This window comes from Miniopterus natalensis, chromosome 4 (assembly GCF_054644295.1).
Source record: "Miniopterus natalensis isolate mMinNat1 chromosome 4, mMinNat1.hap1, whole genome shotgun sequence".
NCBI lineage: Eukaryota > Metazoa > Chordata > Mammalia > Chiroptera > Miniopteridae > Miniopterus > Miniopterus natalensis.
This window is the reverse complement of record NC_142084.1, coordinates 80,905,375-80,917,499: the sequence shown is the minus strand read 5'-3', so window position 1 is coordinate 80,917,499 and position 12,125 is coordinate 80,905,375.

Sequence of the window (12,125 nt, the reverse complement as noted above, 5' to 3'; positions counted from 1 at the left end):
CTAAAGCTCAACCTTGTCATTTGCAAAGTGGGGAGAAGAATAGTCCATTTCTCAGAGAATTGATATGAGAATTAAATGAGATAATGCAGGTGATGTTCAGGGCCTTATTTACTATGTTCACAGTCATCAGTGAAGTCATCACAGAGCTGCCCTCTGCTTCCCCTGGGACAGAGATCACCCACAGCATCCTGAAGTACCCCTTCCTGAGACACATTACAGTTGGAATTTTAGTTATTTGTATGTGTTTTTTTTGTTTGATGTTTTCTCTCCTGCTAAGTGTTGCTAGCTGCTCTAGCACCTAGGGCTAGCATGCCTGGCATATGCAAAAAGCTCATTGCATGGCGGTTGAGAGAATGAATGAATCTTCATTTCTAAGTCATAGATGAGGTCTGTCATAGGGACTAAGCATTAGCCCAACCCAATGGCAGACAAGAGTGGGAGTGGAAGGGGCCCCAGAGATAATTGAATCAGGCATATGGAGACACTGGGGCCTCACCAGAGAAGGCTGGTAACTTGACTGTGGTCACACAGCAAGAGAGCGGGGAAGGAAGGACCACTAGCCAGATCTTTTCACTGTTTTCTATACGGGTGGTCAGTCTTGGAGGCCAGTAAACTGTCCCCACATACCCTGGAGACCAATTTGGGTTCAACAACAAGCTTAAGCTGGACAGAGGACATTAATCAGACCCTTCCCCCAACACCCACTAACACACACACACACACACACACGCTCGTGCGCATGTGCACACACTACTCCATACCTATTGCCAACGAGTCAGCAGGTATCTGTAACTGTACAACTGGAAGGGTCCTCAGGAGTTCCCTGAAATCTGCCTTTAAGAATTATTGGTCCCCTTTAACAGATGAAATACAGATTTTGAACTATTTGCCTAAAGTCAGTAGCCAGTTTGTGCCGGTGTCCTGGGTTGGTGTGTCATTTCTGGGAGCCATTTCTGAGCACGGGATTTAAACATGGGAAAGAAGACCTGATTTACTGAGCCCCTCTATGCACCTGTCACCAGGTTGGACTGTTTCACATATACCTTCTCTTCTACTCCGCACAACTGCCCTGCAGGCCATCTGTCACTATCCTCTATCTCTTCTTTTTTTGTTGTTGCTATTGTTTTCAGTGTGAAGACGAATTTCAGAAAAGCTAAGCCACTTCCTTTCAGTCACACAGCTTCTATTTTCTCAACACTTTGTTCAATGACACTGAGTAAGCACTTACTATGTGTCAGGCCCCCAAAGATTCACAATTGGTAGAGGCAGGCCCATAAGTAGATGGTTTAAATACCTTGAGGTAGGTGGTAAAATAGAGACAAACTCAGGCTGGCCCAGAGGAGCGAATTAGCTCAGCTACAGAAGCAACGAGGGCTTCTTGGAGTAGCTGCCACTGACCATCAGTTTTGAAGGCTGAATAAGGCTTAACTAAGGAAAGGCAATTCAGAAGAGAAAGTAGCATGTGCAAAGGCACAGCGGTTCAAAGAAAACGGCAGGTGTGTGCAGGAAACTATCAGCCTGGTGGGGCCAGGTCACTGAAGGCCCTGTGTGCAGGGCCAAGGGGTGTGGCTTTTTAAAAAATGTAATTTATATGTAATTTTTTATTAACTGGAAATTATAGAAGTACACAAACGTAAGCAGAAGAGTATTTTAAAAACCCCATCACCCAGTTCAACAATTACGTTTCCTCTCTACCGCCACTGATTATTGCCTCACCATATTATTTTGAAGCATATCCCAAATATATAATTGCGTCTGGAAATATTTCCATGTATATCTGCATGGCTTTTATTTTGTAAATATTGGAGGACCGTGTTGAAAGAGCTTAAGTCAAAGAGTACCTTGGCTAGGTGTATGTGGTTGTGGGGTGGAGCATGCATTTAAGGAAGGGGTTGGGGTAGAAGATTAAGAGGTCTTGTCTCCCCTTTCATCAAGTACAGGGCCTGATACTCTACCATTACCCACTGATTAACAAATTATTCCCTAAAATCCACCTTGTTCTGAAAGAGGTGATGCCTTAAGCATTTTCCAGTTTGGAGCCTGCAGAAGAGAGACATCCATCCCTGCCCCCTCCCTGCTGAGTCTTTTTCCGTTCCTGAGGCTGGCGTGGCCCCTGCGAGGGGGCGGCCACGGTGAGGTGGCAGGGCAGCTGTCTGTCCCCTGGCTTGCGGCAGGGAGCCCACACTGGAGAATTCTCCAGGTCCCAGTTCCCGTTCAGCTCCAGTGCCCGCAGCAGTTGGCCTCGGAGCAAGCTGAGCAGGACTGTACATGCTAACTGTGGGGTAACGTCAGCGTGTGTGTGCCTGTTGGCCTGTGTGTGCTCACATGTCCCAGGTCAGAGCTGCTTGCCGTCTGTCCTTGCAGCGTCCCCTTCCCTCTGGGGTCCTCCTGACAAATGCAAGGTGGCACAAATGCATCATTTTAGACAGTTAGAGGGTCAGAGCTTAACTCACATCAGTATGGCACCGCAGTTGGGCGGATGAGCTCTGGGGCCAGGGTGCAGGAATTCCTGTCCTGGCTTGACCTTGGGCACATCATTTCACCTCCCTGAGGGGGGAAGGGTGCAGCATGCTCTCTACCACACAGGGCTGCTGTGTGTGGACACATGTAAAGCTCTCAGCAGAGCAGTCACCATGCATTAAGAGCTCACTAAACGTTAGCTACCTCACAGATTTGGGGGCTCCTGAAACCTTGGGAACTGACTCAGAGAACATTGATAGCGTCTTGGAAAATTTAAATCCTAGACTCTCAAAGTCTTGGAAGGGAACCATTAGAAGAACCTAGATCCCTAGTATAACTCTCTACCTGTGCAAACATTCCTTGTACAGAGTCTCTGACAAATGGTCAGCCTGATTTTTTTTTTCTTTTCGTAAATATTCAAAACCAGAGTACATCAATTTAAGTTACAGCTTGATGACTTTTCACCAAGTGAACAAAACAATGGCTCACCAGCAACCAGAGCAAAAAGCATGGATCACCAGCCCCCACGAGCCCTCTCGACATCCCTTGTCAGTCATCACCCCACCCCAAGTGTAGCCATTACCCAGACAGCCGGGCTGTTCTCCAATACTTTCCTGTGGGGTGTGTACCATCGTTAGGAGAACTCTAATAATTAGAGAGGCTCAGTGAGTTAGCTAATTTGGAAGTTGCTAAATTAAGCTTCACCTTTAAATTGTTTTGTTTTCGCTGTCATATTTCAGAGGCAGTCTCGTTTAGAGCTGAACTTCCCAAATACCTAGGGCTATTACCTAAAAATACAGATTTCTCTCAGCCCTATCCCAAGTCTACAAAATTAAAATGTGGGGTCTGGGAACCTGTATTAAGCTCCAGGGGAACTGCAGGTGAGGCCCAACTGGGTTTGCGAACCATTGGGCTAGTGGTTCAGAACTCAGACTCAATTCATGTTTGTTCCAATCCTTGCTCCACACTTACTGGCCATCGACCCTGGACAAGGCATTTGGACTTTCTGACCCTCGTTTTTCATTTGTAAAATGGGGATGAAAAAATAGTATCTGCTTCCTTGGGTCCATCCATAGGGAGGGTGCTCTCTGAGCGACAGGTGCTACAGTCAGCATGGCTATTATTGGGAACAGCCCGTCTGTGCTGTAGCCAAGGAAGGGTTGGATTTGGAATCTGAAGCCATGTGTTTGAGTCCTGACCAGGCCACTTGCTAGCAGTATGACCTTGGACAAGTCTTTTGACCCCCCACTCGAGGTCTCAACTTCCCCATCTATAAGATGAAAATACTCCTTGCTCCCCTTGTAGGGTCTTTGAGGGGATCAAAAAGAATATGAACCAGAACACTGCTCTTGGGACAGAAAAACGCTGCATGAAGTGAACCCCAATGACCAGGAACTTAGCCGAACCTGGGAACCTAGTGGAAATGGGCTTGCCATCGAGCTGCGGTTCAGCCAGGGGCGGGCCGGGTGGGGGTGGGGACAGGGAACTGCTGAGGCTTTGGCTTTCCACAGCCCGTGTGCCCTGGCAGGCCTCCCACACTTCTTGGTTTTTGAGAACTGTCTCCTTCCTGGTTCCTGGGGCAGGAAGAGTCCAAGATCCCACAGCTATGAAACCCTGTGCAATCTGCCAGTCAGATGCTTTTATTATTTAAATGTCTTCCCTCTTATTACAAGTCTTCCTTGAAGTCCTTTTCTAGCACTTTTAAGAAACTTTTTAATAAAGTATAATATGCATACAGAAAAGTGCACAAATCCTAAGCATACAGCTCAATGAACTTCCCAGAAACTAACCAGCTCCCAGATAAAGAATCAGAACATTACCACCATTCCATAAACCTCCTTTGTGCGCCCTCCCTTCCAGTCCCTACCACCCACTGCCCCACTAAGGGTAACTTTATTTTCATCTAATCCATAGACTTTGCCTGTTTTTAAACTGTGACTAGTTGGAATAGCACAGTATGTATTCGTTTGTATATGGCTTGTTTCATCCACATTATGTGAGTGGGTTCATCTGTATTGTTGCCTAGAGCAATACTTGATTTTCTTTGCTGTATAGTATTCCACTGTGTGACCCTACCACAGGTGACTAATCCATTCTGCTCTGGATGGACACTTGGGTTGTTTCCACTGTCGGGCTATTATAAGCAGTGCTGCTCTGAAGGTTGTCGTGTGAATCTTTTGGTGACTGTAGTATGCACACACTTCTGTTGTGTGTATCACTAGGAGTGGGCATGGTAGAAGGTAAGATCGTAAAGAAAGAGATTCTCCCTTTTCAGTAGCTGTGCTTGTGGTCACAGGGTATGTGCATGTGGGTGGAACCCTTTCATTTTCAGGAAGCAGAACATGGTTCATGGGGTTGAGTCTTTATCTGGGAGATAGACAGGCCGGTCTGCAGGAAGATAAACAGTTGCCTCTGGGGTTTGAGATGCTGATGAACAGAGAGATTTGCAGACTTAGAGACTTCCAGGTGAGAGTCAGGTGCGAGAATCAGATCTGCTGCTTTCCCTCTCCTGTCAATTCTTCTATTTGACTTAGAGATGACCTTGTATCTGCTTTGCCTGAGGGCCAATGTTCCCCTAAGAGTGGTTAGTGGACCACCTACGGGGAAAATGTGCACTCCGAACTCACGACAGCCCTACCTTATCATAAGTCAGACTTCTCGAGGATGAAGCTGTGATTTTTAACACACTGACATTTGAGAAACACTTCTCCAGCCAATAAACGTCATGCAAATTGAAGTCTTTTCCAAACTTCCCCTCCCTTCTCCACTGGGGCATAGCAGAGGACCACATATGGGATGTCAACTTTGAAATAAAGCATAGTAGAAGGTAAGATCATAAAGAGATTCTCCTTTTTCAGCAGATCCCAAACACCACAGGCACCAAAATCACCCCAGGAACTTGTTAAGCATCTATACCTGAGCCCCACCCCTAAGGATTTTGATTCAGTAGATCTGGGGTGGGGCTGCGAGTATGTCTTTGTGAGCCCCGCCCCCACCTCCTTAGGGGATTCCCAATGGTGGGAACCCATGGTTCAGGTCAGTGACCAGCCCTGTGGGTGAGAACACAGCTTGGTTGAGTTCTGTGTCTATGGCTGGGTGGAGCCGAGTTACCATGGGTAAGAGCAATCGGTGTGGACCCAGCCCTGGTGGCTTCAATGTGGAACTGGGTCTGGGCCTAGAGCCTGCCTTTAGAGGCTTGTTTGCATCTCATTAGTATGCACCTTGATGCTCCCAAATCAGCCCTAACCCCTCTAGTGCCTCTGGCCCTCAGTCAGGTTGGGCCTGCAAAACTGCAAGACTGGGTGCCTCAGACAGCGGAACTGCCTGCCTTGCCCCACTATTAGAAGCCGCTCCCCACCTGCCCAGGCCTCCCCACCTGCCCAGGCCTGCCTGCCTGCTGGTTGTGTGTCCCTAAACTGTTCTATGCAGAGGGGATTGGCCGTGGATGGACAGACAGCGCAAGTGGGGTAGGCCAGGCCAGAGGGAACGGGATGGAGAGGGAGGACTAGAGATGAAGTCTTTGCTGAGATCTGTGTTTGCTTGTTCGAGAACCATCCTGGTGTGGGGGAGGGGATCATATAACTCTCTCCTCCCAAGTGCTCTTTCTAACCTGAGAGCACCGGGAGGCGGGTCAGGGAACTGTTAGATGCACAGGTGATCTGAGTTTTAATCCTGGCTTGGCCACAGGCTAGCTGTGTGAACTTGGAGGTCGGGTAACCTCTCTGAGTCTCATTTATCCCCCAAAATGAGGATAATTATAGGTTTGTTGTAAGCTAGCTTAAAAGCGATAATGCATGCCAAGGGTTTACCGCAGGCTCTGGCACATAGTAAACGTTCAATAAAGGCCAGCTGCGACCAGTGCCTGTGCCTCCATAAGCCCTTCTTAGTCCCCAAACCTTGCCATCTTCAGGGCGTCATTTGGCAATAGCTCAGTGAAGGGTTACTCGGTAAGATAGGAGAGCAGGGACTAGCACCAATTCTCAGATGAACAAGTGGAACCCCATGAGAAGGGGAGGTTGCTCAGGGGTCTCCCACTTGGTCCCCTCCTGGGCCTTCTGATATGTTACCGAGGCCCCCTGGCACCAAAGGAGCGGGGCCTCCAATCACAGGCCGGCCTCGGCCCACTGTTCATCTGAACCGATCCTCACAGCAGCCTGATGATCACCTTCCTCAGTTCACATGTCAAGAGGCTGAGGCTCGGTCAGGTTCAGTGATTTGCTCAAGGTCAAGCCCAGCAATGGGCCAAGGCAGGACTCGAGTATAGGATGCCTTACGCCAGAGGGGAAGCAGGTGGCCCCCGTTCATGTGGCCCTGCTCATAAGTTCCCCACCCCGGGGGCCTGAGTTAGAGGCAGACCTGGCTGGGCGTGGCCACGGGTGGATGACGACCTCGTGCACCAGGAACTCGCAGAGGCTTTGGTCCCAGCGGCTTCTCGGAGCCAGCTTAGAGGAACAGGTTTCACCTCCCGTGGCCACGGGGCCAGCTGGCTCCTTGGGAAGGAAGTGTGTTTTGTCCTGGATAGAGAGGGGATGATGCTGAATGGCCTCGTTTTACAAACCACGTATGATGAGGCCCAGAGTGGTTACCCCAGTGGCAGAATAAAAGAGGTCTGGACACCCATGTTGTTGTAGGGTGTGCATGACACTTCTCCACCTCCTATTTTCCCTGCTCCCTACCACCTACCCTTCAAACTCAGAATGAGATCATACCTGTGACCTCTCTGCACCCCCAGTGCGACAGGATAGCAATTATTTTAATGCTGCATAAGCTGTTGCTTGAGCTTTACTACAAATTGTTGCAAAGAGAGCAGGAATGTTGAAAAGACCCACAGGTGTGTGAGTGTATGTGTGTGTGTGTGTGTGTGTAGAAGGGTGCTCCTGCAATGGGCTCCTGAGGCATGGGTGTGGATCAGTACACAACCGAGAATAGCTCCATCAATCCACACATATTTTTTGAACATCTATTATAATAGTTATTAACATTACTGTAATTATTACAGTAGCAATAGTAGTAACTAATAATAGTAATAACATTAACTACTTTCTGTGTTTCTGGCACTATGCTAAATGCTTTCCGTACATAAACCTCACTAATCCTCCAGTGAGGTAAGTGTCGCTAGCCCCATTTCACAAATGGGGAACTGAGGCTAAGGTAGAGGAAGCAGGGCCTCTAAATAAAAGCAGAGACAAGACTGAGGGCAGGTCTGACCCTGAAGCCTGGCTCCCCCACCCCCACTGCTGGCTAAGTAGAAGGACCATGGGATTGTGGGTTCCCGAGGAGCCCCCAGGTTGGAAGAGGAGCTGGTAGGGAGAAGCAACTTGGCCAGTGCAGAGCCACCAGGATTGGAAGCCTGGGTTCTGGTTCTAGTGACTGTAAGAGTTCACATCCAACACCACTTCCTCTGTCCCTTACGTAACCATCATGTCAATCCTGCAATGGGGCCCCACTTCACTGCAAGTCTTTTCTTTAGCCTGAAAGGCCCTGGGCCACCTCCCTGATTTCCCTCCTTGCTCCCTCTAGTCTATACAAATGACCTCCTTGTTCCTGCCTCAGGGCCTTTGCACTGCCTGCTTCTTCTACCTGGAACTCTTTCTCAAGGTGGCTTTGTGGCTCTTTCTCTGCTCAAACGTCACCTTGTCATGTAGGATTCCCTGATCACCCTTTCCAAAACAGTTTTTCCAACATACTCTTTAACCTTCCCCAGTATGATTTTTCTTCATATCACTTTTCACACCTGATATTATATGTGAAAACATTTTCTTCAACCAAAAGGTCTGTTTTCTTTCTACTGAATTTAAGATACATTTTCACAGGCCCCTAAAAGCACTGTGGGCCCTGGGTGTGCCCGCGGTGCCTACCGGATAGGTGGACCTTGACTCCTCCTCTGAGTCCCATGGTCCTTGGTTCCCGTGCCAAGCTCTCTAGAGCTGAGCTGGCCAATGTGGTAGCCACTAGTCACATGTGGCTATGGGAATTAAAGTGAAATAAGATTACAAACTCGCTTCCTCAGTTGTACCAGCCATGCTCCAAATATTTGATAGCCCCGTCCGTGGCTAGTAACTCCTACCCTGGGCAGCTCGGCTCCAGAGCATGTCCAATACTGTAGACAGCGCCGTTGGAAGCTGCTGCTGTAGAGAATTTGCTCCTGCTACTCCAGCTTTCTGAGTCTCGCTTCTCGGAATATGGATTCCTATCCTGGGATGGTACTTGAATCCACCGCCTACTAGGTGGGTGAAACTGGGCAGAGCCTTCACCGGATCGGAGCCTCAGTTTCTCATTTACAAGATGAGAGTAACTATAAGCATCATAATAGGATGAGGCTGGTGCAGTAACTGACTCGTTTCGTACCGAGTGTGTCCAGGCCTGGGTATTTGCATGCACCGACTCACTCAGCCTTCTCAGCCACGCCATGCGATAGGTGCTATCATCATCTCCCTTTTCCTGGGACCAAGAAGTTAAATAATTGCACAGCTGGAGGGTGGTAGCGGTGGGATTTGAAAAGAGGTCTATCTGACTCCAGAGCCCACTTTCTTCCTGTTAATTCTACCTGCTACTGTACCTCCTACCCAGTAACCAAGTTAGATGATGCATGAAGACATTTTTTGAAAACTTACAGATCACCATACCGATATAGGACAGTGTAATTTTTTTGTCATCAATAATAATAATAATAATTAGAATACTGATAGAGAAGGGGACCCTCAGTCCCAGCTCCCTTTTGCCCATGCCCTAGGCAAGGTTTCCTTCTCGGTTGCTTCTTTTCCTGCGAGCTCCAGGCTTGTGCTGGCCTGGCTTTTACAAACACTCTCCTAAGACAGCCTCTCAGTCCCCTGGTGGTTTGGCTGCCAGGTACCAAGCCACTGGGCCTAATAAGATGTTATTCTGTGTCTCTCCTCCTTGTGCTCTCACCTATCATATTATCTGTCTTCCCTGCAGCCCTGAGAAGTAGGTAGGAGTAGCTATTATTATCTCCACTTTACAGACAGGGAAATTGAGGCTCAGGAGAGGTTCTGTGGCCTTCCCAAGGTCACAGGGCTGATCAAGGGCTCAAGCCACGGCCCCTTTCCAGCTCATATCCAGCTCTTTGACTTGTTTTGTTACATGAGAACCTAGCAGTGGCTGCCGCCTACAAACTAGCAAGTGGCTCCAGTGTTCATCCAAGTTTCTTGGAAGTAAATCAAGCCTTCCTATTCACAGTGAATTCCAGGAGGCCTAAACCAATAGAGCTGGTGTTCAAACCCAGTCCACAGCAGAGGGGGAGTCTTCAATGGGAAACTATCCCTTCTGATCTGATGTCAGATTACTCTTCCCAGCATGTAGTTCTGTTCTGGTCCTGCTTCTTCTCAAAAACCATCAATAGCTCCCTACTTCTAAGGGGAAAATTATTTTAGTAGCTGAAGACTTCCTGTCTAGCAAATACCTAGAAGGTCACCATTCTTTCACTTACAATTTAAATTCTGGTTCAAAGGCACAATCCCTCTTAATCCCTCACCACCAACACCACCAACACCACCAACACCTTTAAGCTCTTGTGACAAACAGAATATGTTTAGGATTCTTTCTTGAGAGCCACAAAAGCCAGCCCTAACACTGGATGCCTGAGGCAGACGCAGTGGCGGGGAGGAAAGTGGGGTCAGAAAATACATACCTAGGTACCTGAGTCCATGGTCATTTTACATTTAGACTTGGTGGAAGGGGAAGGGAGTATAGACTGTCTCCAATCCAGAGAAATGAATCCAGTGGCTCTTTCTTTCATGAAAAGCTCTCCAAACTTTAAAAAAAATATATCTTATCTCATTGCTTCTCCCCAAAGCACCCAGGTTTAGGAAATCTGGCTGTCATTTCAGTTCAGCCTCCGCCTCCCTGGGTGGCCTTGGGTGTGCCATGCAAAGCTCAGTTTCCCTTATCTTAGATATGGGAGTGAAAGGGCAGATGTGTTTTCTAGGAGTAGCATATGGGTTATTAATTAACAAACCTGGGTCATGCCTAAGAAAAGGGAAGGTGTTGGGGCCACCAGGGAGAATGTCATCGCTGACCTGTGGGGTGTGATGGAGGAATTTCATCCTCAGGAACAAAGCCTGACACTTTGAACAAATCTGGTAGGAGCTTCTGTAGTTCAAAGTTCTGTTTGGCTTTGAATTCCTCCAAGTACATGCTGTTCCCCATGGAAGGGATAGAATTTGTCAGAATCGTAGACGTCTAGAACCAAAATGCCTGAGTCACTGCACAGGGACCAACCATTACAAATACCGATCACAGAGCATTAGAATTATAGCATATCCAACCCCAGGTCTGAGAACTTTCCATGCCGGACACAGAATGTTAGAATAGCAGAACCCCAGCTTCTCAGATCTGGCAGGGGAAGGGGAGGCTCTTAGAGATCTTCTAGCCTAGTTTTTTTAAACCTGTGCTTCTCAGGGGAGTGCCCACCAGGCAGATGAAGGACAAGCTTGGGGGCAGGGTCCTCGGCTTCCAAATGGTGCAGCTCTGCTTTGATCTCTTTATAGATTGTGCTTCAAGATACAATTTCATTAGGAAAAAGGAGATTCTGCCTCTGAAAGTGATAGAGGAGTTTGAAATCACTGACCCATCCCGGCCCCTCCTCCCAACATACATATGTCATTACAGATGAGGAAAGAGGTCCACAGGGAAGAGTCATACCTTAGATCCAGGTCTCCCAAGAGCCAGGTCAGCTACTACACTGACGACTGAACAAGCATCGGTGAGTGTGCAGCCCTGATCTGCAGCCACAGGAAATCCCTTCACTGCCTTTGGGAGCTCATTTAGGGTCTAATTGAGACCAAAGGCTCGAACAGGCCAAAGACCTACACCTGAATAAGTTCAAAGGGGCTTTAGAGCTCTTCTCATCTCCCCCAAGGGCAAGTATCCCCCTAGAGCAGTGCATCCTTCACATGTGGCCGGCCACCTAGACTCTGCTTGGATGCCCCCAGTGACGGGGAGCTCTCCATATTCTGAGAGGACTCATTCAGGATTGCATTTGAGATCACTAACCAAGAAAACAGGAAAGGTCTCAGAACACTGCTCCTCCCAACTATGCTCAGACTCATCAATGACTTGGGTTAAGACATGGATGTTACAACCATCAAGTTTCTGAATATCAGAATCAAGATTCTGAGAAGCTGGAGCAATGGGCTGAAATAGGATGAAACTAATCACTGTCTCACTAAAGTCCTACAGCAGTTAGTTGCAGAAAATCAGCCTGCACAAGAATAGAGGAGGGTGACATGATAATACATCTGAGAGTTTTCATTACCCACAAACTCAACAGTCAATAGCATGAGCTAGCTGCTAGAAAGTAATAGTACTTGGTATTTGTTGAAATCTGTGTTGCATACTATATTCAGCTTTTGTGTACATTAACTAATCTCATTATAAAATGGTTTTATGAAGTAGGGAAATTTAGGATCAGAGAAGGTAAGCCATTTGCCTAAGGTCACACAGCCAGAACCTGTGTGTTGTGAATCATCTTCTGCTGTCTTCCCCATCTTTGAAATGGGATTGGGAGTGACAAGGAAGCCGAGTTTGAGTCACACATATCCTAAAAGGGTCCATTCATGAACCCCCACCTGCACTTGCTCACAACTGTGCACACACAAGTCCCACTGCTACCAATTTAATTACACTATATGCATTCTGTCAAGTAG